This window comes from Somniosus microcephalus, chromosome 8, assembly GCF_052327205.1.
Source record: "Somniosus microcephalus isolate GS21.2 chromosome 8, FLI_Smic_1.0, whole genome shotgun sequence".
Taxonomy (NCBI): domain Eukaryota; kingdom Metazoa; phylum Chordata; class Chondrichthyes; order Squaliformes; family Somniosidae; genus Somniosus; species Somniosus microcephalus.
Genome location: NC_140994.1, coordinates 205,785,576 through 205,812,954, shown reverse-complemented (window position 1 = coordinate 205,812,954; position 27,379 = coordinate 205,785,576).

The following is a 27,379-nucleotide window of genomic DNA, read 5'->3' as shown; positions in this document are numbered from 1 at the left end:
GTGCCGTAGCTGTTCTGCACGGGAAGGCTTCTACCCATTTGGTGAACACATCTACCAGGACAAGGCAGTACTTATAGCCTCCCTGGGCGGCGGGCAGGGGCCCTATATAGTCGACCTGAATCGACTGCCATGGTCCCTCTACCCTCCTGATGTGCCCCATGGGCACCTTCCTTTTGTGGGGGTCTGGGTTGTTAGCAGCACACACAAGACAGCTTGCGCAGAACTTGCGGACATCGTCCCGAAGTCCCGGCCACCATCCCGCCTGCTCCACCCGTTGCCAGGTGACCTCAGGTCCGGGGTGTCCCGCTCCTGGACCCTCGTGGGCCAATTGCAGGAATTCCCTTCGGTGCTGCTGCGGCACAACCCACTGCTCCTTTCGGAACAGCATACCTTCTTTGACTGTGAGGGCTGCCGTACTGTACGGACCTTCTACCTGTTTGCCCTCTGTGATGGCTTTTAGGACTGCTTTTAGGGCGGGATCCAGGGTTTGGACGGTCTTTAGGTCTGGGGGCGGTGTCACCCCTGTGTTCCCGGGAATTCCCTCCCTGCCTTGGATCGCCGCCACGGGTCCGGGTTCGTATGGGTCCCAGAGAATGCCGTTGCGGGCACCCTCCCTGGCTAGCGCATCCGCCTGCTGGTTGCCCTGACTGCGGGGTTCTGTAATGGAGTGAGCCTTCACCTTATGGATGAACACCTCTCCTTTCTCCCCCACAGCTGCTAGGATCTTCTCCAGCAAGGGCTTAACTGTTAAAGGCCGCCCGTCCGCGGAGGTGTACCCGCGTCGGGACCAGATGGCGAGGTACTCTGTACACGAATTGCACGTGAACATGCTGTCTGAGCAAATCGTGTATGGGGTTGGGAAAATCTCGGGGTGGGTAACCACGTACGCCACCGCGGACAGTTCAGCCTGCTGCGCGCTCATAGTGCTGGGGAGCTTAATTGCCAGGGCAATGTTTGCCGCAGGGTCATAAACTCCACACCCTGTGAGTCGCTTGCCGTCAGCTACAGTGCTAGAACCGTCTACGTAGATCTCGCGGCCCGTGGGATGTATCCCGGCCCGTAAACCTATGTTAACTTCCCATACCCCTTCTACGGAACATTGATGGGCTGTCCCGGGATATGCCATATTGGCTGCGAGCCTTGGCGCGCAGAGGCCTTTAACTTTGAGATCCATCTGGGAAAGGAGGAGGGTCCAGCGCGCAATCCGAGCGCTGCTTATGGTCCCATCCTTAATCCTCCCGTCCAGAAGCATCTTCGTGGGGGTGTGATGGGTGAGGAGCGTAATGGGAGAGGTCCCTGTGAAGATCACTGATCTGTTCACAGCCCAATGCGTGGCCAGGAGATGCCGTTCGCAATTGGAGAAACTCCTCTCCACATCCGTGAGCACCCTGGAGGAATAAACTACTGGTCTTAGCTTGCCGTGCCGCTCTTGGAGCAGCACTGCGCTCAGGCTGTCCCCACTAGCGGCTACCTCCAGAAAGAACTCCTCTCCCCCATCTATGGCCCCTAGGGCTGGCGCGGTCTGCAGATCTCTTTTCAACTTCTCGAATGCTGCCTGGCACCCCTCGTCCCAAGACCACTCGACTCCCTTGTGTAAGAGTAGAAGTAGCGGGGCCGCTGTGGCAGCATAGTCCTCGATGAAATCTCTGCAGTACCCGGTCAATCCCAAAAAGGACCTTACACCCGTTACTGTGTTGGGAATCGGCAGATCTTGTATAGATTCCCGTCTGGCCTTATCTATGGCTCTTTCCCCAGCGCGGATGGCCAGACCCAGGAATTTAACTTCCTGCTGGCCGATCTGGGCTTTCTTTGGGTTTACTTTGAAACCCTTCCTTTCTAACAGTTCCAACAATTCGGCTAACAGTGGGCCGTGCTGCTCCCTTGTATCTGTGAACAGGAGTAAGTCGTCCACATACTGCACTATCTGGTTGGGCTGGCTGAACTCTTTCAAACTCCCCGCCATGCACTGATGGAAAATGCTGGGGCTGTTGTGAAAACCCTGTGGTAAGCAGTTCCAGGTGTACTGTTGCCCTTTGAAAGTAAAGGCAAACTTGTACTGGTCCTCCCGCCGCAGCGGAATGGACCAAAAACCGTTCGAGATGTCCAGCACCGTGAATGTGGTCGCCGATGCTGGAATACTCCCTATTAAGTCTGCAACTGCTGCTACCGTGGGCGCGCAGGCTGGGATATTACTATTGAGGACACTATAGTCCACCGTGGCTCTCCACGAATTGTCCGGTTTCTTTACCGGCCATAATGGGGAGTTCACGTGGGTGGCTATCGTCCTCAATACGCCCTGCTGTACCAATGAAGATATTGCTGTCTCCATGTCGGGTTCTGCCTCCTTGGGGAAATTATACTGCTTTTGGGGTCGGATCATGGGGTCCCCGTCTACGCTGACTTCGAACCCAGTGACTCTCCCGCAGTCGTGCTTGTGGGTGGCGAACGCGGTCAGATTTTCTGACACACGCGCCTGCAAGTCCGTTGGGACGTTTGTTATCATGAGCTTGAGATCGTAACCTCCTGATGGCTTCATAGTGCACAGGGCCCCCTTTTCTTCCTTCCCCGGGATTACGACTACCTTACCTAAACCGCCCTCGGCTCCCCAGAGACAGTGATTTCTCAGGTCCACGAGGATCCCGTGTTCCACCAAGAAATCAGCCCCGAGGATGCCTTTCCCCCCCCCCTCTTTCCACTTCAATAGGATGCACGTCCATGTGGTGTGGAGCGCTCCCAACTGAATGGAGAGTGGGAGGGAGTGCGCGCCAGCCTGTGCTCTACCTGTGAAACCCGCTACTAAATATGGAGCCTGGGCGGACAGAGGTGAGGCAAAAGGTTTGTCCGTGTGGATCACGGTACACGAAGCTCCCGTATCCAACAGGTAACTACCCCTTTGTTTCTCCACCTCCATCTCCACCACAGGTCTTCTCCAAGCGTCATAGCGGAGCGGACACAAGTAGATGGGCTGCGCGGGCGTCAGTCATTTAGGTGTTTCGGCTGGGGTCTCGGGGGCGATAGGGCTGTTAGCAACCGCTACCTTCCCCTGCCAGGTCATCAGAGACCGCATAGTCTCCAAGACTGACTCGATCGCAGCGGGGTCCACAACCGCACCACCCCCTTTATTCGGGGCAGAGGCTACGGTTGGGTTCTGGACTGGTGTTGGGGCAGCGGCCTGCACTTGTGGTTGTGCTGGTGTTGGGTAAACTCTCGGGCCGTTGGCGACTCGGGCTTGGGCTTGATCTTGGGCTGCGGCGAACGCTCTCTCCCTCTTATCCTTCCAAGGATTCCTACAGTCCTTGCGCCAATGACCCTCCTTCCCATACCCGTAACAACTGCTATTTGCTTGGGGATGGCGATTTCCCTCCTGATGCCATTCCTTTTTAGCAGAGGCTGCGGGTCTCACCTCATGCACCTTTCCTTTCACAACAGGCGTTTTCTTGCCCTTGTTGTTTCTATAACTGATCGTGAGCTGATCTAGTACTACTTCCTCCGTGGAGCGGGCGTTAGTGGGGTCAAACCATGCTTTGGCCTGTTCCTTCACTACTGGCAGGCAACCTGCTACCAGGCACCGAAGCCAGTGAGCCCTTTGTTCGCCATCCAGCCCGGCCCGGGCCGGCCCGCCCGGGCAGCTGCGCCGATACACTGGCCACAACCTGTCGGCGAAAACCCGTGGGGGTTCTCCCTCTAGCTGCACTGTCTTTTCTAAACGGAGGAACGGAGTTCCGTCCCCCTCTCCCATGATCTCCAGAATCTCATCCCGTAGCAACTCATAGTCCCTGTGCCCTCTCTTGCTCTCGTCAGGGAGACACTGGAGGAGCGAACTGTCCAGGGAGAACAGCAGCATTTTAGACTGTTCAACCCCGTCGCAGTCATTGACTGCTGCGGTCTGCTGCACGTCCCTGAAATGCACGGAGGGATCTCCTGACTCGGAGAGTTTTGGGATGTGACTTATCATCTCTCTTAGCTGTCGTGCGCTATGAGGCATTATGATCTGACTCTCAAGGGGTCCGTCATCGCCATTTTCTTCATTTGGACCGATCCTCCGGTGTCTCGTTGGACACATTGGCGCCGACCCCGACTCTACTGTCTGGGGTTGCTCTACCTCAGGGCTCTCTTCCTCTACCGTCTCCGTCTCCTGTCCCGGAGTCCAAGACTCCTCATAGGCAGGAGGCGCAGAAGGTTCGGGGGTTGGTACCCCAACTGCCTCTTGTGGAATCGGTCTTTTGGATTCCTTGGCTAGCAACAGCTGACTCGCTGGTGGATTTATGAGACACACCAACCCGTTTGCCTTCGCTAGGGCCTTTCTCAGGTCCTCTAGCTCCCGGCGGCAAGTGCTGTGGTCGGTGTTCTCAGATCTATCCTCCATGGCCATCTTATATGCTGCCCTGGCTCCCAGGAGCTTTTCCTCTTGGGCATCTACTTGTTTGGCTAGACGGGAACACCTCTCTCTCATTCTACCTTCACTGGCCTTGGCCTCAACGACCTGACATTTTAAATATTCTACCCGGGTTTCGTGGCAGCGAATTACAGAGCGGCGTTCCTGGTTCAGCGCGTCAAGCGATTCAATCAGTTTTTGACCTCCCGCAACCTTTTCCTCTACGCCTTTAAGCAAGCCGTTGATCTGGACTGTCTGTGCTGCAACTACCTGGTCCAAAAGCTGGACTTGCTTCTTGTAGCACATCAGCCAGACCGCCTTTTCTACAGATTTCTTATGCTCTCTATCCGCTGTCCACTTGATGGCTGCGTCTAGCGGGCGCCTATCCCTTAGTAGATCAGATATCCATTGTTTTGTGAGGTTGACTTTTCCGAAAACATAATCTGCTATTCTTTCATCCATCACATTTCGTTTATTCAGATCTTGATCTAACACACTACTTTCCTGCTGCCAAGGTCCTGCCGCAGTCGCCATTTCTGTAGGGGATTTCTCTTGCTCTTTCTGGTCTCCTGCCAGGCTTCGTGCAATAATTACCCTTGAGTGGTTCGACCCACTCCCCCTACGGTTCTAGACCTTGGACTTAGGTGCAGAGAACAGTAGTGCAGAGAAAGAACTCAATAGACCAGGTTGAATAGCACGAAATGGATGCTTTTATTTTTAAACAGTTTGAAGCATTACAAAATACATGTCATAGGCACAGATTAAAGTTACTACAATCATGCACAAATTTATGAACTTGACTCTATGGAAATGGGGAACACACGGCACATCGAAAAAGGGGAAACACATTACGATTTCCCTTAACTCCCTCCCCTATACCTAAACTAAGTTTCGACCTGGGGAACTTGGGATCATGCTCACCACTCTCGAAATCGCGAGAAAGGGGGTTCGCAGCCTTTTTGGCACCGCTTTCCGTCGTCACGTGGATTTGGAAACTTCTGGCGCAGTCGATATTCTCTCCTCCCTCGAGGCGGTGGGGTAGACCCAGCCTCGATGAGCGCTCGTTAAGGTTGAGATCCACTGAGTCGATTTGGGTTCCTGGAGCAGACCCAGATGCAGGCTATGCACTTGGGAGAATCTTGTGGCCTAGATCGCCAGTCCTCCAGAGGGTTTCTTCTCCGTCGGCCTGGGTCGTCGATGATCTCCCGACCCCAGTACCCGGGCCACCCTCGTCGTCTTCTCGTCGTGGCCGAGCCTTGTTTGGCTGAACACCGACCACGTTGTCCTTTTACCGAAACCGTCCGTCTTTAAAAAGACGAAAACGTTTTCATCGATCTGCCGAAGTGGAAGAGGCGCCGATCCGGGCACCGTCCGCCCTTCGTTCGTTCCTCGTAGAAGTTCTTGAAGAAATGGAAGCCTGAAGTCGCCCAACAAGAAGCCGTGGCAGTGAAGAAGAAGTTGTTCAAGTAACCCGAAGTCCGAAGTAACTTAGATGGACTTTCAATCCATAGTTATACTCTTTTTGGGACAGTCTTATCTCCCGCCAAATCATAGTCCTGTCTTTGTATTAATTTTGGCGGGCAGAAATCTCTGCAGGGGCGCTTTGTCTTGTAACGGAGCCGGTGATAACTTAAACTGGCCTTCCTGGCCGATAATGTCTTTTGCATTGTCACCGTGGCTCGGTTCGCATATTGATCGGTCCGGACATTTTCCTTGATGGCTGCTAAACGGTTTTTCCTTTGTACGATAAATGGGTATAAGTGTTTTTACATTGTCCGCCCATATCTTGATGGGCCCCATCCTGTACTTATAATCCATTGAATATGTATGCTGTTGCTCTGAGTTTCGGTTCCCAGAGACTGGCTTTCGTGGGCTCACTGTCTTCAATCCACAAGCCTGTCTGGCTTGCAGTAACAGAAATAAAATGGTTCATAAACTGATCACGGGGCCTGGCGGCCATTTTGTATGCCCTTTTATCAAAGGTTTTTCTGTGCAAGCTTACTTTGGTCAATAAACAGTCTTATTTTATCCAGTTTTCTTGCGTGATTTTTGCTGAAAATTGCGAATCTTACAAAGAGTTGAAGGTTGGGGAGAAGGTCATTCATGAAAGTGGGGAGATTTTAGAGGCGGCTAGCAACTTTTATCAAGAGCTATATACAAAAGAAGGCATTTCCAATTTGGTGATGGAGAAGGTTAATGCTTTTATTGAAGAGGGTTTAAAGGAGGATGAGAGAAGCATGTGTGACAAAGAAGTAGGATTAGCGGAAATAAAAATAGCATTAAGTGGAATGAAGGGGGAGAAAAGCCCAGGGTCCGATGGACTAAGTGCAGAATTTTATAAAGAATTTTTCGAGATTTTAAGTCCATTGCTCTTAGAAGTTTTTAAGGAAATTAAAATTGAGGGAAGTTTGGCCCCATCTATGAGGAGAGGTGTCATAAGCTTAGCTTATATAAAAATAAAGGGGATAGACGGGATCTGAAAAAATGGAGGCCCATCACACTATTAAATGTGGATTATAAGATCTTGGCGAGGGTTATGGCAAATCGTTTGAAGGAGGTGTTGCCGCAGATAGTTTTGCCCTCTCAGTCCAATGGAGTCATAGGCCGGGACATCACAGACTCTGTGGTCTCATTCCGAGATGCGATAGAGCTCATGGAAGAGAGTGGGAGGGAGGCTTATGTATTAAAGGTAGATCAAGAGAAAGCCTTTGATAGGGTCTCTCATGAGTTTTTATTGAAGGTTTTGGAAGCATTTGTTTTCGGGGGAAATTTCATTGAGTGGATAAGGATTTTTTATTCAAACATATTTAGCTGTGTTATATGTAATGGTATTTTATCCAAGTATTTTCCGATACAGCGATCAGTGAGACAGGGTTGTCCCCTGTCCTCATTGTTGTACACATTGGTAGCAGAACCATTAGGTTACATGATGTGAAAGAAACAAGGTGTAGTTGGGATTGTGGTTCCCAGTTCTGGGCTGCTGTCGGTGATACACCAATATGCAGATGACACAACCTTAACATTGAGAAATGGGGAGTCAGTGAGGAAAGCTATGGATGTAGTGGAGGAATATTGCAGAGCTTCAGGAGCCAGAGTGAATTATAGTAAGTCCCAATGCCTGGTTGCGGGAAGGGGTAGGGGGGAATGGTTCGGGGAAAGTCCCTTTAAGGTGGTGGAGGTTTTGGAAGTTCTGGGGGTGCATATGGGGTGCAAGAAAGACAGGGATGAAGTGGATCGATTAAATTGGGAACCGAAGGTTATGAAAATTAAAAAGATTTTGGGAAGATGGGAAAGAAGGTGGTTGAAAGTGCAAGGAAGAGCAACAGTGGTGTCTGCTCTCCTGCTATCTAAGCTATGGTACTTATTGACGGTGGAGGATATTCCTGAGTGGGCGGAAAAGTCCATTCGAGAGGCTTGTGTGAGGTTTTTATGGGAAGGGAAACCAGCCTTGGTGGCTTACAATACCATCATTGGACAGAGAAATCAGAGAGGACTCAATTTCCCAGATATTGATTTTGGAGAAAAAATCCTTTAGAATCAAATGGGTGAAGAGATTTCTTCAGAAGTCAAATACAAGTTTTTGGAAGAGTTGTTTTGAGCATTTTTTTAAAATGAAGTGGGATAGGAGGGCAGGGGATACTGTATATGGAATACAATAATATGTTTCTGAAATCGATTAAACTTCTCCTTAGGTTTTATAAGGAGTTTGTAAGAGACTTGGGCCCAATTTTTAAAAAGTGTGCAGTATATGCCCAAGGGGGCTGAGGAATTTTTAGAACAGCCCTTATTTTTGAACAGGTGGGTCAACATCGAAGGAGAGGTTTTATTTAATCAAGCTTTTATAAAAGCTGGTATTATATGTGTGAAAGATGTGTTATACGAGGTAATTCCAGGTTGGTTGCCGGAAGTGATAGTGAGGGACATGGTGTGGGAGGAGGATCAGGAGGTAGAGGAAAAAGCAATAGGGATCATGTATGAGAAGATTGTGAGGACAATGCCACAGGATTGGATGGAAGAAATAAATGCGGAAATCTCCAAAGGAAGTAAAATGCGTCCTGCGTTTCCAAGCTTTCTGCTGGAGTAAGGGGGAGAGTTGATCCAATTTGACAACTGTAATACTCGAGATTTCTATGAGGTATTTAGAGAATGGAGATTCAAGACACCTGCTGGTCAGGAGTTTTGGCAGAGTATATACCCACAGCTGGACTTCAATAGGATTTGGAAGGGAGCATGGGTGAATTTTAAATGTCCAGAGTGGATTGAACTGGATTTCAAATTGGCACATAACCGGATTTTTACCATGACGTGCAAGATTGGGCGAATGGAGGGGGCAACTTGCCCAGTGTGTGGGACACGGGATGAGACTCTGTCCCATTTATTGGTGTTATGTCCGCAGTTAAATGATTTTAAGAACTATGTTCGACAGCTGTGTGAAGCTTTTTTGCTGGGTGGGGACCGAAGAGCGAGAATGGGAATCCCGTGGGACTCAATTTTGAGATGGGGATTGCAGGAGAGTCTGCCTGAGTCTAGCGGAACGGCAATTAATTTAATGTTCAGTTTGGCTAGATGCATGATTGTGCAAAGAAGGAATGCTCTGTTTTTTAAGGGGAGGAGAATCAATCTAAAAGAGTATTTTAAATATAAGCTAAAAGATCATTATAAGGCTCTGTGGATGTTTTATTCAGAAAGGAATTTAAAGATAGTATTTTACAATCAATTTTTAAAGTACAATCGATTAATATATGTAACAGGAGACAAATTAAACTTCAGGTTTTGATGTTAAAATGTGGTGGCGGAATGGTTGTGCAGAGCGGCGGAATTGATTTGTATCATACAATGAAATGATCACGATGTTGTATATGTTCTTAATGTTCAATAAAGTATATTAATAATAAAAAAAAGTGGGTAGCACTCTTGCCTCTGAGTCAGAAGATGGTGGGTTCAAGTCCCACTCCAGGGACTTAAGCACAAAAATCTAAGCTGACACTCCAGTGCAGTACTGCATCTTTTGGATGAGACGCTAAACCAAGGCCCCGTCTGCTCTCTCAGGTGGACGTAAAAGATCCCATAGCACTATTTTGAAGAAGAGTGAAAGGATAATTACTAGTCCTAGCCACTTTGGGGCTACCCCAGATCAGGCATATTCCCCAGACTTTTACTCTCAATTAAAGTTTGAGGTAGCCGAATCCTAAAGACGCTTAATTGGGTCTAAAGGTCCAGACCATCTCTCCCTAAAGGAAAGGAACAACCTGAAGATGTTACTGTCCTCCAGATAGCACTTTTAATAAGTTTAGCCAGACTGTAACATTCCGGATATTATGAGGGTCCGGATAACTCCCTGAGAATTCTGCAACTCCTCACCAAGGAGCGTACAGAGATTGAGTTCGCGGGTTTGATACAGAAGTATTATATGAGACAATTCTAAAAGTATATTAAAGAACTGACATGTAATTAACAGTTTGTGATTCAATCGCAACATTAACAGTTCTAAATACAAAAAGCTTACAATTCTATTATGAGATGAGGAGGAATTTCTTCACCCAGAGAGTGGTGAACCTGTGGAATTCTCTACCATAGAAGGCAGTAGAGGCCAATTCATTAAATATATTCAAGAAGGAGTTAGATATATTTCTTAAGGCTAAAGGGATCAAGGGATATGGGGAAAAAGCAGGGACAGGGTACTGAATTTGGATGATTAGCCATGATCTCATTGAATGGCGGAGCAGGCTCGAGGGGCCAAATGGCCTACACCTGCTTCTATCTTCTATGTTTCTATGTTTCTTGGACTGTGACCCCTGCTTCTGGAATCCCCAGCCATCGGGACCATCCTTCCTGCATCCAGCCTGTCCAGTCCTGTTAGAATTTTATAAGTTTCAATGAGATCCCCTCTCATTCTTCTAAACTCCAGCGAGTATAAGCCCAATCGACCCAAACTCTCCTCATACATCATTCCTGCCATCCCAAGTATCAGTCTGGTGAATCTTCGCTGCACTCCCTCCATGGCAAGAACATCGTTCCTCAGATAAGGCGACCAAAACTGCACACAATACTCAAGGTGTGGTCTCACCAAGGCCCTGTAAAACTGCAGAAAGACATCCTTGTGCTTGTACTTGAACCCTCTCGCTACGAAGGCCAGCATACCATTTGCCTTCTTAACAGCCTGCTGCACCTGCATGCTTACCTTCAGCGACTGGTGAGCAAGGACACCCAGGTCTCGTTGCACTTCCCCTTCTCCCAATCTATTGTTGTTCAGATAATAATCTACCTTCCTGTTTTTGCCACCAAAATGGATAACCTTGCATTTATCCATATTATACTGCATCTGCCATGCTTCTGCCCAATCACCCAACCTGTCAAAATCGTACTGGAGTTTCTCGGCATCCTCCTCACAGCACACACGCCCACCCAGCTTTGTGTCGTCTGCAAACTTGGAGATATTTCATCTAGTTCCCTTGTCTAGATCATTTATACATATTGTGAATAGCTGGGGTCCTAGCACCGATCCCTGCGGTACCCCACTAGTCACTGCCTGCCACTCAGAAAAAGAGCCGTTTATTCCAACTCTTTGCTTCCTGTCTGCCAACCAGTTCTTTATCCAAGTCAGTACCTTGCCCCCAATCCCATGTGACTTATATTTACACGCTAATCTCTTATGCAGGACCTTATCGAAACCCTTCTGAAAGTCCAAATACACCACATCCACTGGTTCTCCCTTATCTGTTCTACCAGTTACATCCTCAAAAAATTCCAGTACATTAGTCAAGCATGATTTACCTTTTATAAATCCATGTTGACTTTGTCCGATCCTATCACTGTTTTCCAAGTGCTCTGCTATTACATCTTTTATAACTGACTCTAGCATATTCCCCACTACCGATGTCAGGCTTACCAATCTATAATTCCCCGTTTTCTCTCTACGACCTTTTTTAAATAGTGAGGTAACATTAGCTACACTCCAATCCATGGGAACTGTTCCAGAGTCTATCAAATTTTGGAAGATGACCAGCAATGCATCTATTATTTCTAGGGCCACTTCCTTAAGTACCCTAGGATGTAGATTAACAGGCCCTGGGGATTTATCGGCCTTCAATCCCGTCAATTTCCCAAACACCATTTCCCTACAAATACTGATTTCATTCATTTCCTCCCTCTCATTAGACCCTATGTTCCCCAACATCTCTGAGAGGTTATTTGTGTCCTCCTTTGTGAAGACAGAACCAAAGTATGTATTGGTCTGCCATTTCTTTGTTCCCCATTATAAATTCCCCTGATTCTGACTGCAAGGGACCTACGCTTGACTTCACCAATCTTTTTCTCTTCACATATCTATAAAAGCTTTAATAGTCAGTTTTTATGTTCCCTGCAAGCTTACTCTCATACTCTCTTTTCCCCCTCTTAATTAATCCCTTTGTCCTCCTTTGCTGAATCCTAAACTGCACCTAATCCTCAGGTTTACTGCTTTTTCTGGCCAATTTATATATCTTCTCCTTGGATCTTATGCTATCTCTAATTTCCCTTGTTAGCCACAGTTGAGTCAACTTTTTTGTTTTTTTATTATGCCAAACAGGGATGAACAAATTCTGTAATTCATGCATGCAATCTTTGACTGTTTGCCATTGCCTATCCACCGTCAACCCTTTGAGTAACATTCCCCAATCAATCGTACCCAACTCGCGCCTCATACCATCGTAGTTTCCCTTATTTAAATTCAGGACCCTAGTCTCTGAGTCAACTACTTCACTCTCCATCTTAATGAAGAATTCTATCATATTATGATCGCTCCGACCCAAGGGGCCTCACACAACAAGATTGCTAATTAATCCTTTCTCATTACATAATACCCAGCCTAAGATGGCCTGATCTCTAGTTGGTTCCTCGACATATTGGTCCAGGAAACCATCTCGTATACACTCCAGGAATTCCTCCTCCACAGTATTGTTACTAATTTGGTTAGCCCAATCTATATGTGGATTAAAGTCACCCATGATAACTGCTGTGCCCTCATTGCACGCGTCTCTAATTTCCCATTTAATGCCATCCCCAACCTTCGCATTGCTGTTTGGAGATCTTGTAGAATTTGCAAAATTGAACATTGTCCTATAAGGGTCTATTGGCAGAAGAGGCCTTAACTTTTAAAGACTGTTTTAAAAGAAGCCCAGAAAAAGGGACACACAAAATGGCCGCCAGACCCCGTGACTAGCTTTTGGGACACTTTAAAATGGTTCCTGCAGTCTCCAGACAGCTTTTGTGGATTCAGCCCACAGTAGGTTCTGGAAGGCAGTTTCAGGGAAAACGAAACCAGACAGAGCCCCATACATATAGATTGGATGCAGATCCGATCAGATCGGCCTGTAGATAAAGGCCATCAAAATGTTTACCCAGACAAAGGGAAACAGTTTCATATTCATAGGGGGAACATCAAGCACCGTTTAAGACATCAGAAGGACATTAAAGGCAATACAGGGTCGTTCCAGACCAGAGATGGCAGTTACCGGCCATTCGAAGATATTTTAAAAACAAAGACTGCCCCGCTGTGCCACAAGCCCGCCAAAAGTTAAACAAAGACTAACCTTGATTTGGCGGGAGATAAGGGCCTCCACGGAAAAGTATAACTATAGTCCCGGGGTAGCCATCGGTAGCTTGTAGCTTGTAGCAGGTAGCTTCTTGGAGCTTGATCGGTAGCTTTTTGAGCTAGCATGCTTTTTCGAGAGCCGTGGAGGAACGTAGGTCCGGAGACAAGCCAAGAAGGTGATTTGAGTCTGCATCCCGCCCCGGGGTAACCATCGGGAGATCATCGACAAACCCCGGGCCATTGACGAGACAAAGGACAGCAGCCTTTCAGAAGAAACCTATCTGAAAATGGTAAACCAGCTGGGCTCTGCGAAGAAACCTATCTGACCATGATCAAATAGGTGGTCTCCGTCCACGCCGACGTCCAGTCCTGCCAGCATCCAGCCTGTCTGTGACCTTCACCTCGAGGAAGAAGAGAGAGTGTCGCAGTCCGCAGCGTTGACCACGTGGAAACAGGACGCCTGAGAGGATCAAAACGCAGACCTTTCAAAATCTTATACTTCCTCAGTGAATTGGTGAGCATGTTTCTGGCCCCTCATAATCTGATCTAGCTAGGCTTAGGGGGTGGGCATTTTGGGTATAATTAATTATGAGTTGTCCCTCAATGTTCCGTGTGTTTCCCCATTTCGAGATGAATTTTGTAAAGTATAACATGCCTGTATATACGTTGGTTAGTCCTGTATTATGATTTGTTTTTCCCCCCCATGTTCCTTATTTGGCTTACATTCAATTTGTTCTTTTATGCAATAAAATTTTGTTTTGTTTTCATTAAACCTGATCTATAGAGTATTCTCTACATTGTAGTTCCTGCCTCCAACTCCAGTGTATAGAACCTAAGGGGCAAGTGGATCGAACCACTCAAGGTTTTACTGTGCAAGAGAGAGAGGCCTCTAGGGAGAGAAACTTCTGCGATCTAAAAAACCCTTACAGTCTGTATAGTACTCCCACTAACGATTTCTGCCCCTTGGTATTTCTCAGTTCTACCCATACAGATTCCACATCATCAGAGCTAATATACTTCCTTTCAATTGTGTTAATCCCCTCTTTAACCAGCAATGCTACCCCACCTCTGTTTCCTTTTTGCCTATCTTTCCTGAATATTGAATACCCCTGGATGTTGAGTTCCCAGCCTTGGTCACCCTGGAGCCATGTTTCCGTAATCACAATCATATCATATCCGTTTACCTCTATTTGTGCAGCTAATTCATTCACCTTATTATGAATGCTCCTCGCATTAAGACACAAGGCCTTCAGGCTTTTTTTTTAACACTCTTACACCTTTTAGAATTATTATTTACTGTGGCCATGTTTGATTTAAACCCTTGATTTGTCTGACTGCCACCTTTGTTTTTCTCATTCCTTTCTTTTGCTTCTATCCTTGTTTCCCTTTCTTCTGTCTCCCTGCTCAGGTTCCCAACCCCCTGCCATTTTAGTTTTAACCCTCCCCCAGAGCACTAGCAAACACTCCCCCTAGGACATCGGTCCCGGTCCTGCCCAGGTGCAAACCGTCCGGTTTGTACTGGTCCCACCTCCCCCAGTACCGGTTCCAATGTCCCAGGAATTTGAATCTCTCCCCCTTGCTCCAATCCTCTAGCCACATATTCATCTGAAATATCCTTCTATTTCTACTCTGACTAGCACGTGGCACTGGTAGCAATCCTGAGGTTACAACCTTTGAGGTCCTATTTTTTAATTTACCTCCTAACTCCCTATATTCAGCTTTTAGAACCTCATCCCATTTTTTACCTATATCGTTGGTATCTATATGCACCACAACAACTGGCTGTTCACCCTCCCCTTCCAAAATGTTCTGCAGCCGTTCTCAGGCATCCTTGACCCTTGCACCAGGGAGGCAACATACCATCCTGGAGTCTCGTTTGCGGCCGCAGAAACACCTATCTATTCCCCTTACAGTAGAATCCCCTATTACTATAGCTCTCCCAATCTTTTTCCTCCCATCCTGTGCAGCAGAACCACCCATGGTGCCAGGAAGTTGGCTGCTGCTGCCTTCCTCTGATAAGCCATCTCCCTCACCAAGATCCATAGCTGTATATCTGTTTGAGAGGGGGATAGCCACATGGGACCCCTGCACTACCTGCCTGCACCTACTACTCTGCCTGGTGGTCACCCATTCTCTTCCTGCCTGTGCAGCCTTTACCTGCGGTGTTACCAACTCCCTAAACGTGTTATCCACAACCTCCTCAGCATCGCGAATGCTCCAGTATGTATCCACTCGCAGCTCCAGTGCCGCAATACGGTCTGTCAGTAGCTGCAGCTGGATACACAGGAAGTGTCCCTGATTTCCCACATAGCGCAGGAGGAGCATACCACGGGGCCGAGCTCTCCTGCCATGACTTACCCTTTAATTAATTCAAATTAAATTAAATCAAATCAATCCCACCAATTACACTACAATTAAATGATATACTTAAGGGCCCTGGTTTACTAGCAGTCCCCGCTACACCACAGACACCCTATAAACTATAAACCACAATATTTAAGTTTGGAAAAAGGGAGAGAGATATACTCACCAACCAATCACTTACCTGTTTTCAGGTGACGTCACACATCGATTACTTTTTCCTTCTCTCTCTCCCTCCCTCTGAGCTCGGAGATTGGTAAGCCTACCTGCTCCTTGCCTCTTTATATCCTCGGCTCTCGCTCCACACAGGTCCGCCGCCGCTGTGGGGCCTACCTGTACCTCTCCCGCTCTTTAAATCACCGCCGCTGCCTCGCTCCACTCAGGTCCGCCACCGCCGCCGCTGTGGGGCCTACCTGCGCCGCTCCCGCTCTTTAAAACGCCACTGCTGCCTCGCTCCACACAGGTCCGCCACCGCCGTGGGGCCTACCTGCGCCTCTCGCGCTCTTTAAATCGCCGCCGCTGCCTCGCTCCACACAGGTCCGCCGCCGCCGCCCTCATGTTACAAAGGCCAGAATTATTTCATAGAATGGTGTATTTTTCGGAATATGGCTTATTCCTTCACAAGAGCAGGGGAATTATCCTTGGTGTCCTGGCCAATATTTATCCCTCAAACAACATAACAAAAACAGATTATCTAGTCATTATCACACTGTGCGGTTTGTGGGAGCTTGCTGTGTGCAAATTGGCTGCTGCGTTTCCCACATTACAACAGTGACTGCACTTCAAATGTACTTCATTGGCTGTAAAGTGCTTTGAAATGTCTGGTGGTCACGAAAGGCACTATATAAATGCAAGTCTTTCTTTCTTATTTATTCAATACCTCTATATATAAAATCCAAAATCCATTGGCTTTTTTCAGCTGAATTCTTGGGGCTGGATTTTGCCAGGCCCGAGGAGGCGGGTTTGAAGGCGGGTCAGGTAGAAAAGTTGCAAAAAATGGTGTCGGGCTCCGATCCCGCCTCCAACTCGCCTCTGCACAACTTTCCCAAATGCGGGCTTGCAGACTCCATTTCGGCCCCGCCTCCAAGCAGCAGGATAGGCCCTTAAGGCACTTAACAACCACTTAAGTACCTCTATAATGCCATGCTAAGAGGCATTTCAGAGTTTACCACATTTCCCGTGTGCTGCACGTCTCCCCTGGAACACACCAACTAATCCTGTTGGGTTCACAAGTGGATTGCTTACTAACAGCTGCAGCTCCACCATAAAAATGGAGTTTTCCACAATGATCATTTGCAGGTGGCAGAACTTTCTTTTCTCAGGTCTTGGAGAAATTTTGCAGGTCTACTGATTTTGGAAGTGTTGAAGCTGAGATCCATCTCCAGTGTGACCTCCTGGGAAAACCCTCTCCCCACCTTGACTGAGCGCTTTCTCAACTGAGGTATATACCTGCAGCATGGGAACCTTTTATTTCCTTTCCTCCTGGACCTCAGATTCGGATGAAGACCAGTCGTGGCAGCAGCAGAACCCGGAACAACAGCAGCACAAACAGCAGGAGCAACAATAGGAGCGCCAACCTGCTGCTCACCCATCTGAAGCTGCACAGGCCAGAAGGCACCAACGCAGGGAAGGACGTCGCTGCAGGAGATGCCCCCCAAAACAGGGTTTACAGACAGGATGAGCTACCTCAACATGACTGAGCAGCAGTGCCAAAGGAGACTGAGACTTTCGCGAGAGGTAGTGGGTGACATCTGCACAATGCTGCAGCAAGACCTGGAGCCCAGAGGAGCAGGTGGACACCCCTTACCAGTGGCCATAAAAGTCACCACCGCACTCAACTTTTTTGCTTCAGGCTCATTCCAGGGATCAACAGTAGACATCAGCGGCATCTCCCAGGTGGCCGCACACACTTGCATCACTCAGGTAACCGATGCCCTCTTTGCCAACGTGCACAATTACACCAGCTTTTCCAAGGATCAAGCAAGTGTAACCGTGCGTGCGGTTGGATTTGCTAATATGGCAGGCTTTCCAAGGGTGCAGGGCATCGTTGACTGCACACATGTGGCCATTAAGACACCTCATCACAATCCAGGTATTTTTGTCAACCACAAGGGCTTCCACTCCCTCAACGTGCAGCTACTGTGTAACCACAAGAAGGAAATTTTGCATCTTTGCGCCAAGTACCCTGGCAGTTGTCATGACCCCTTCATCCTCGGCAGTCTAGTGTGCCTCCGCTCTTCAGTCCGCCAAACCAACTTTGCAAATGGCTACTTGGAGACAAGGGCTATCCCCTGAAGACGTGGCTAATGATGCCATTCAGGAGGCCATCCAACGAAGCTGAGGAGAGCTACAACTCCAGCCACATTTCCACCAGATCCATTATCGAGCAAACCATCAGCCTGCTGAAGATGCAGTTCAGATGCCTTGATAGATCAGTTGGAGCCCTGCAGTACTCAGCAGCCAGGGTCTCCAGAATCATCGTGGTCTGCTGTGCACGTCACAACATGGCACAGCATCATGGCTTGCAGCTGCCTGAGGTACAAGTGACTGATTGCATAGCCTCCTCAGATGACGAGGAGGAGGAGGAGAGCGAGAACGAGAACAAAGGGCTTGGGGAGGCGCATCAACCAGCGGCAGCAGCATGTGAGACCATTGCTGCCTGGATGCAAGGATGATTGGCCAGATTTGCTTAGGCTGCCCAATCAAACACATTTGACTCGCACCTTCTTATCACACCATCGATAATGGACAATAACCTGCGGCTTCCTATCACGCTGAACACCATACTGACAATTCCATGTCACCCTGAGCCCTCAATGTGGAAGTCCCATTTGCAAAATGACACAGCCCACAACTTCAACAGTTTGCCATCAAGTCATTTTATAACATTCAGTCAAGGATGGCATTTCACAATTAAACACAACAGAACACCCAAGTGACTACACTTGTGACTACTTGTGCTTTATCTTCCTCTTACGCATGCTCCTACGTGGTGCTTCCCCTGTGGCTTCATCAGATGTGGAGGCCCCTTGCTCACTTTCATGCTGCTCCTGCCTCGACAACTTTGGCGGTGGTCCTCTGAGGTTGCGAGCCTGTGAGGGCTCGCCAACAGTCTGCTGCTCCTACGGTTGTGCAGGGGCTGAGACGCCGATCTCAGTTGGGTGAAGACTCTGGCGGGGCTCTGACCGAGAGCTCTGCAGTGGCATGGTCGTGTGAGCGCTTGGAGAGGAGCCCGCACTTCCTTGTTGTCTACCACCAATATCCCTCTCATGGGTCAGTCCCACTTCAGAGCTAGCAAGTGGCTTGACAGCGCCTTGCTGCACTTCAGGGGGGCCATGAGGACCCATTTATGCACTGGCAGTCCTACTCCAGAGGACTTCCATGAAGCTCTGGTTTCTCTGCTCAATAGCTGACCATCACTCCTCCAGAGATGTCATTCTATTTTTAACAATGACCATATTTTCAAGACCCTGACGGCTAAGCTCCTCCATGGCCTTAGTCATCCTCACCCCTACTGTAGCCATTCTCTCCTCTATGGAAGCCATCCTTACCATGGAGGTAGCCATCCTTTCCATGGAGGTTGCCATCCTTTCCGTGGTGATGCGTTCATGCGCCAATGCCTCCACAAAGGCTCTGCACATGTTAGCGATTTACTCCTCCATCCTTTCCACACTCGCAGTGACCCTGGAGACAAAAACTGACAGACTCCTGCACCTGTTCCTGGAGTTCTAGCACCGCTCTCCTTCTGCATGGACCTGGAGGCACAGGGTCGACATGCAGCTGAGCCGAGCTGGGAGCGCACTGCGCCCTCCGACGAGGACTCTCCACTGCTGTGTAAGATTTGCAAAATTTGTGCATCTCCCCGAAGGTTATTATCGATAAAAGGGACCCTACGTGGACATTTTTGAACTAAAAAAGGTACCCAAGATGGCGTCCGTGCCTCGTGGCAGAAAGCTTACGGGTCTCCAAAATGGATTCGGCAGCGCAAACAGCTTGGGGGAAATCGAAACTAAGGCTGCAGGCTTTCTGTGAAAAGAACTTTGTGTTTTGGGACCCAGACAGAACTGTGATTATGTATTAGACCGAATTGGAGACAGATCTAAATTCAATGAGGCCTACAGTTAAAGCCATCCAACAGTCTGCATACATAATCGGAAACAGATTAAGCACATCCATCGAGGCTGGACAAGCCCATCAAGGACTTTCAGGACAATACGAGTCAATTATTGGGCCGGTAGATGCAATTACTGGCCATCTAAAAACCATCAGTATAGATTGCGACCATTATTTTAACTAGCCCGCCAAAATTAAAACAAAGAACTAACCTGATTTGGTGCGCAGATAAGGGTTTTTCGATGAAGGTATAATTGAAGGCCCCCAGGTAGCAATCGGTGAACTCCTGCTCTGCTATCCTGCTGCTCCGCTGCTGTGCTGGTGTCGGTACTGCCGCTCCCCGGCTTTTTGGCCCCTCGCCCTCGTGGCTGCCGCTCTTCCCCTGTCCCACGCTTACCCCCTGGCCTTTGCCCATGCCCTCTCCCACTCTATCTGGACTCGCCCCGGCACCGGGTCGGGCGAACACGGGCAATTCAGGCCAGCAAAGCGGGACACGACGAGGGGAGGAGGAGGGAAGACCACCGGAGGGAAGGCCAACTGAGGGTAGGCTTCAAATTATCGGGCCTTCAGCCCCAGCTGACCTGCGACTACCTTCATGCAAACTCAAGCTGTCGACGAAGGACCATCCCTGCAAGATAAAGTACCCAAGCAGAGACTTTAACTTTGGGGTACTCGAACCTGGACAACGCCCTTGCAGCACCCGGAGCCCACGTGACGACGGCAGGCTCCAGAGAGCACCAAGAGCGAACCCCGAACCCAACCGCTGTTTTGAGTCTAACAAACCCTTTGATTGGTGAGCATGAATTCTGACCCATCATAGCTTAGCCTAGTTAGGTATAGGGGGTGGGATAAGGATAAGGGGATTGTTAAGATAATTGTTATCCCTTGATGTGCCGTGTGTTCCCCATTTCCCTGTATATAGCATTATTATGACTCTCTTGTAATTTTTGCCTATAGAAGTGTACACTAGTGATTTTCCACAGGGTTGTATCAAGTTTTCCTCTTCAATAAATATCTTGGTTTTGTTTGCATCTAACCACCTGCCTACTAGAGTCTTCTCTGCATCGCTGCCTGTATCTAAGTCCAGTGTCCAGAACCCAGGGGGCGAGCGATTCGAACCGCTCAACGAAGGTAGTCAGGGGCAAAGCTGACTGACCCGAACACGCCTGTGCAAAAACCCCTACAGAAATGGCAACCGCACAGGACACCGGCAACAAGGTTGCGATACGGTAGACAGTGGTTCGGATGAGCGAACCGTGATGGAGGAAAGGATTTCTGATTATGTTTTTAGCAAGGTGGATATCACTAAGAAGTGGATCACCACTCTGTTAAAGGCTGGGCGTCCGGTAGATGCTGCAGCCAAGTGGATAGAGGGAAAGGAACACAAGCAGTCCTTAGAGAAAGCAGTTTGGCTGATGTGCTTTAAAAAGCAGATCCAGCTTCTTGACGGGCTCGTTGCCGCACAGGCAATCGAGTTAAGGGAGTCAGCCCTGGAGATCCAGGATAAGGCTCTTGCAGGGGAAAAGTTGTTAGTAGCTCTGCAGGCTTTGAACCAAGAGAGAGTACATTTAGTAAGGGAACACAAGGCCCAGTTGGAATACCTACGGTGTCAAGTCACCGAGGCCAAGGGAAATGAGTCAAGGATGCAGGAGAAAAACGTCCGCAGGTTAGGGAACAGGAAGAGAAAGTGCAGGAGGTAAAAGCCGCTTACAAGCTAGCTAACGAATAGGGGTTTGAGGAGGCAGACCACGGCCCCTGCAAAGAGACGATAGAAAATCTGAGCCGGGCCCTCTGGAAGGCAAAAGGCATGGTATGCCTCATAAGCCCAAAGGCAGGTCAGGCAGATTTTATGGGAAACGAGGGGAGAACAGTTGCAGTGTCACCGGTAGTGCCTAGGGATGACCCGGTTAACAGAGAGGAGACCTCATGACCACCACCCATAGCGCCAAGTTTCAGTGCGGTTTGGCAGCAAGGGGGGGTGCAGCCCAGCGTGGAGCCAAAGGTGGAGGCGGAGGTAGAGCAACCCCCGCCCGAAAAGTCAGAACCGGAGCCGATGTGCCCAGCACGGCATCAGAGGTTTGGCCCACCCGCCAATGGCAAAGATGAGGGACCCCTCCAAAACCAATTCGTATTACCCTTTAACACCCAACAGCTTAGGGTTATGGTCAGCCATGTCCCGAAGCTTTCCGCCAAGGGAGACCCCTCGATCCACTTCAGGGAAATAGAGCAGGCTGCCAGCGTCAACGACTGCGATGACGCTGAAAAGGCCAAGATGCTGCTATTCTCCCTGGAGAGTAATCTCCTCCAATCCCTCTCTGAAGAGTGTAAGAGGGGACAGAGCGGGTACGAGGAGCTTAGCGATGCGGTTCTGGAGGCCATGGGGATGGATGAGGGAAGTCCTTTCTCCCGCATGGAGAAGACGGTACAGCTCGCAGGGGAGCCCCGCAGGCTTTTGCGGACCGGTTGTGGCCGGTGTACCGGAAAGCCTGCCCGGGGACGCGGGTCTGGGGATTCCTGAACGGGGATTCTCTGACACATTGGCTCCATTGTCTAGTGGCGAACAGCTTGCCACAGATCCGGGCCAAGGCAGAAGCCTGGTTCGACCCCAAAGATCCCCAGACCACAGAGATCACTGTAATTAGGCAGCTCACTCTGGCCTATAAAAACGGTAGGGGAGCCGATGCACACCCACCCAAGGGTAAGCTGCATGAGGTAAAACCTGGACCAGGTAGCAAAGAGTGGCACCAGGAAGGGAGTAACCCCTCCAGCCCAAAGACCAATTGTTACGGGTGTGGGAAGGATGGTCACTGGCGGAAGGAGTGTAAGAACCCTTGGAAGGATAACAAGGGAAAGCATCCCACAGTCCCAGGCCAAAAGGCGGGGGTAGGGACCCCTTCCACAGAGGTTGAGTCGCTTTTGGATGCCATGAGGTCCTTACTGACTGGCCAGGGGAGAGTAGCAGCCGTCACCGGTGCTCTCACCCCGTCAGCCCCATCCAACCCACAACCGTGGCTAGAGCCGGTGCAGCCTGTGTATCTGTGTTCGCTCCAATATGATGAGTGGAGGAGACCCATGATGGAGATGGAGGTGGGAAAGGTAGCGGGGACCTATCTGTTGGACACGGGGGCATCACGCACCGTGATCTACTCAGCTAACCCCACCACCTCACCTCTCTCTAGCGAGGTCCCATACAGTCTATCGGGGTTCACAGGCAAGGAACAGGCTGGCTCGGTCTCCATCCCGCTCGCCATTCAGATAGGACCGCTCCGCTCCAAGTGGACGTGTGTCCTGATGAATTGGGAAGTGGAGGGTGGAAGAGGGATCCTGGGGGCTGATTTTATCATAGGTCACGGGATTCTGGTGGATTTAAGGAATCACTGCCTCTGGGGGGCAGGAAAGGTAAAGAACGGTGAGATCGTAGTTATCCCAGGTAAGGAAGGGAAGGGGACCCTCTGCACCATGAAGCCCAAAGAGGATTATAACCTCGGGCTCATGGTCAGAAACACCCCACCAGAGTTCCAGGCATTTGTGCAGGCCCCCCTGGCCGCATTTGCCACTCACAAACACGACTGCAGGAGGGTCACAGGGTTTGAGGTCAGAGTAGACGGGGACCCCGTGACCCGACCACAGAAACAGTATAACTTCCCCAGGGAAGCAGAGCCAGACATGAAAGCAGCCATGTCCTCATTAGTACAGCAGGGAGTTCTGAGGCCGATAGCCACCCATGTAAACTCTCCATTGTGGCCGGTTAGAAAACCGGACAATTCCTGGAGGGCCACGGTGGACTATCGGGTGCTGAATAGTAACATCCCAGCCTGTGCACCTACATTGGCAGCAGTTGCCGACCTGATAGGGAGCATCCCAGCATCCGCGACCACTTTCACGGTGCTGGCTATTTCCAATGGGTTTTGGTTCATCCCTGTAAGGAGGGAGGATCAGTACAAGTTTGCCTTTACGTTTAAAGTGCAACAGTACACGTGGAACTGCTTGCCTCAGGGCTTCCATAATAGCCCCAGCATCTTCCACCAGAGATGTGCCAAATAACTGCCCGAATCCGAAGTTAAAGCTTAAGACTGAAGCCTTTTATTAAATAAGAATCATGGCAGAGCTAACAGAGTCCATCATCGACCGAGCCCTTGGTAGAACATACCAGAAGAGGGGCGGGGCCAGGGAGGAGCATTAGTGGTTCCCCCTAGTGGAACATTCCAGACATTACAAGTGCAAGTACAAATATCAGAACACAGTTATTTCATCACATTCACCCCCTGCTATAGATTCAGTCTGTCAGGTGGTCTGATAATCCTCTGGGAATGACGTAACTCTTGCTGAGGCTCCTCCCGGAGTACTAACTCCGGTTCATTCGAATTCCCAGAATCATCAGTATTTTCCACACTGAGGGTTTGTGTCTCTGAAGGTCCAATACCACGATTGAAAACTCTACTCTCAGAGTCGAACTCTTTTCGAGCTCCAGCAGGTGCAAGATCTTTAAGAGAGACCGTATCCTCTCGCCCATCCGAATATTGAATATACGCATACTGGGGATTAGCATGGAGGAGTTGTACTTCCTCCACCAGTGGATCAGTCTTGTGGCCTCTCACATGTCTGCGCAACAACACAGGGCCCGTGGTCGTCAACCATGTGGGTAACGATACTCCATTAGTAGCTTTTCTTGGAAAACTAAACATCCTTTCATGAGGGGTGGCATTCGTCGCTGTACACAAAAGAGACCTTATGGAATGCAGCACGTCTGGCAGGACATCCTACCAGCAAGAGGTCGGCAGGCCTCGTGACTTCAGAGACAGTACGATAGCCTTCCACACTGTCGCATTTTCTTTCTCGACCTGCCCATTACCACGAGGGTTATAGCTGGTAGTTCTACTTGTTGCAATCCCCTTCGATAGCAAAAACTGTCGTAATTCTTCGCTCATAAAGGAAGAACCCCTATCACTATGTATATAGTTAGGCATGCCGAACAAGGAAAACAGTTGGCCGAGGCATTTAATTACAACAGCACTAGTCACATCCGGACAGGGGATAACAAAAGGGAACCGAGAGTACTCGTCTACAATATTAAGAAAATAGACATTACGGTTGCTCGATGGAAGGGGACCTTTAAAATCGAGACTCAAACGCTCAAATGGTTGAGTTGCTTTAATAAGATGAGCTGGCTCGGACGGCTTATAGAAGCGGGGTTTGCATTCAGCACAAACATGACAGGTTCTGGTCATTGTCCGGACCTCCTCAATAAAGTAGGGTAGATTGTGGGACTTAATGAAGTGGCTCATTTTGGTAACCCCAGGGTGGCAGAGTGCGTCGTGGAGACTTTGAAGCTTATCTGTACCTAGACTAGCACATACTCCTCATGACAAAGCATCCGATGGCTCATTAAATACTCCAGGCCTGTACTGAATATCATAGTCATATGTTGACAGTTCTATTCGCCATCTTAAAATTTTATCATTTTTGATCTTGCCTCTCTGCTTAGTGTTGAACATAAAGGCCACAGATCGCTGGTCAGTAATGAGCGTAAAATGTTGGCCAGCGAGATAATGTCTTCAATACCTGACTGCTTCAATAATTGCCTGTGCCTCCTTTTCCACTGAAGAATGTCAAACTTCTGGTCCTTGCAATGTACGAGAGAAGAAGGCTACTGGTCTACCAGCTTGGTTAAGAGTTGCTGCCAACGCAAAATCAGATGCATCACTTTCCACTTGAAATGGGATCTTCTCATCCACGGCACATACCACTGCCTTCTCAATGTCCCGTTTGATATTAAGGAAAGCCTCCTGAGCTTCCGCCGATAGCGGAAAAGACGTCGACTTAATAAGAGGTCGGACTTTATCTGAGTAGCTAGCCACCCACTGGGCATAGTACGAGAAGAATCCCAGACACCTTCTTAAGGCTTTTACAGTGTGAGGTAAAGGTAATTCCTTAAGTGGGCGTAATCTTTCAGGGTCTGGCCCGATTACCCCATTCTCCACAACGCAACCAAGAATACACAAACGTGTAGTATTGAAGGTACACTTGTTTTCGTTGTAGGTCAGGTTTAACCTCTTTGCAGTCTCTAGGAACTTCGCGAGATTTTGATCATGCTCCCGTTGGTCACGCCCACAGATGGTAACATTGTCCAGGTACGGGAATGTTGCTTCCAACGTGTATTCATCCACCATACGATCCATCTCCCGTTGGAAGACTGATACACCATTCGTCACTCCAAAGGGCACCCGAAGGAATTGGAACAGGCGCCCATTAGCTTCGAAGGCCGTATAAGGTCGGTCTTCTATTTTGATGGGGAGTTGATGGTAGGCAGACTTTAAATCAATGGTGGAGAACACGTGGTACTGAGCTATCTGGTTCACCATCTCAGAAATACGAGGCAAAGGATAGGCGTCTAATTGGGTATACAAGTTTATAGTCTGGCTATAATCGACCACAAGTCTTTTCTTCTCATTAGTTTTAACCACCACCACCTGGGCACGCCACAGGCTACCACTGTGTTCGATGATTCCCTCCCGTTGAAGCCTTTCCACTTCCTCTTTTATAAATGTTTTATCTTCTGAACTATATCGTCGACTCTTAGTCGCTATAGGTCTACAATTAGGAGCAAGGTTCGCAAACAAAGAAGGCGGGCTTACGTTTAAAGTAGAAAGGCCGCAGACTGTGAGTGGAGGCTGAGATCCACCATACTTAAGGGTAACGCTCTTGTTAAGTCTGTGGGTTGTATTATAAATAATCACAGACTCCACTGTTAACAAAATAAAACACGTCTTTACTATTCAGAGGCTCGGGCGATTCTGCCCTAGTTAACGTATCACAACCCTTATATACTGGTGTGGTCACTATCGGTATTACAGTATACATGAGCCAACAAATAGTGCCACACCGAAAGTAGTGCTCTTAAAGGCGAACGGTTACATTCTATAGTTCCCTTAAAGGTAAACGGTTACATACACAACACTCCTCCCTTTTTAGCTTATTACTTACAGAATCCCCTTTAAACATACAATCTTCAACTTCATATAACAGTTTACAGATATACTCTCGATGGAGTCAACGTCATATAACAGTTTACATGTTTAGTCTCTGTGGAGGTTTCCGGATCCTCTCTGGATAACGCCGAAGTGGTGTCGTCATTCCTAGCGGCCCAGTAGGGGTGCCTGGCAAAATCGATTCAGCTGGAACAACAGTGTCAGGTTCATCTGAATCCAATGTTACTAGATCAGCAGTAGGTGTTCTAGGTATTTCAGTTTCAACATTACTCGGGTCAGGTGGTGAAGTCGAGTGCTCATTTGTGGCGGACTCTATGAGCTGGTCAACATGGCGCCTTATTACATTGTCCCCAATGTTCACCGTGTACATCAACGGGCCTAGCCTTTTTTTAATAGTTCCAGGCTGCCATTTTTCTGTACGATAGTCCCGGGCCAAAACTTGTTGCCCCATCTTGAAAGACCTAGTTGCCCTGTCATTGATGTTCTGGAATTGCCGGTTCTCCACGTCCCTTCTGACATTGGGTTTAAGTAGATCCAGCCGGCATCTTAAGCGTCTGTTAAAAAACATCATTGCGGGAGTTTGATTTGTGACCGCATGTGTTGCATTTCGGTATGCCAACAAAAAACTGTCTACCTTATGTTGTAGACTTATGTCTTCATTACTCATGGCCTTTACGGCCTTCTTGAAGGTCTGGACGAACCTTTCAGCCAACCCATTGGAGGCGGGATGGTATGGGGCTGATGTGTAATGTTTAACCCCATTGCTCTTTAGGAATTTCTTGAATTCCTCGGACACAAATTGTGGTCCGTTATCGGAACAGATCTGTTCCGGCAGGCCATTCCGAGCAAACATGGTTCTTAACACCGTGATGGTTTTCTCCGTCGTGGTGGTGGTCATTTTAATTACTTCCGGCCACTTGGAGTGGGCATCTACCGCTATCAGGAACATCGAGTCCATAAATGGACCAG